The 647-nt window shown below is 31.1% G+C and overlaps 1 protein-coding gene across 1 annotated transcript in view; it reads right to left on the reverse strand.

Annotated features, from left to right (window-relative positions):
* Positions 1 to 647, reverse strand: part of LOC119590623 (ras-related protein Rab-1A) — a 15,057-nt gene that overhangs the window by 2,651 nt on the left and 11,759 nt on the right. The gene's annotated exons all lie outside the window — the stretch shown is intronic.

Genomic DNA, 647 nt, shown 5'->3' on the forward strand with positions numbered 1-647 from the left:
CAATTAACGGTGACAAAGCAACATATTTATGTTCAGATGGAAGAGTACCAGTCTTTTTACTAATCTATTACCCTACAAAATGCACAACAATGCCTCCTTAAAGTACATACAATTCACATGTCTGTTGCAATGAATGAAGCAGATTTATTGTATGCATACTGCCCATTACAGTCTTTTTTCTTTTCTTTATACTTTAGAGGAGCGAGTTATTATGATTTACAGTGTATATATTCATTCTCTTGCAAGTTCCTTAGAATTTTTAATCCCAATCAAATATTTTACTCCAATTCCCTTTTCAAATAAATCTTCATTGACAGTTATAATATGGCTAAAACATCTTCCAGTATGAGTGACCAACACAGATCTTGTTATATTTACACTCTCTACTGAATATTTTGTGTTATATGGTTTATAATTTTCATTGATTATATGGAATTGCTATTTTTTACATATCAAATGCCTTTTCAAGTTCCCTTGAGGACTGCGTTTAGATGCTTTCCCATCAAGAATATCTTACACAGATTAATAACCCAAAGTACAATATCAAATTTTAGCACTGCTAATTTGAAAATTGTCCCGACATAATCAATGGTACTAAATGCATTTTTGACTAAGATATGAATCACTTAGTGCTAATTGGTGAGTGA

Source organism: Penaeus monodon, chromosome 27 (genome assembly GCF_015228065.2).
Source record: "Penaeus monodon isolate SGIC_2016 chromosome 27, NSTDA_Pmon_1, whole genome shotgun sequence".
Taxonomy (NCBI): Eukaryota; Metazoa; Arthropoda; class Malacostraca; order Decapoda; family Penaeidae; genus Penaeus; species Penaeus monodon.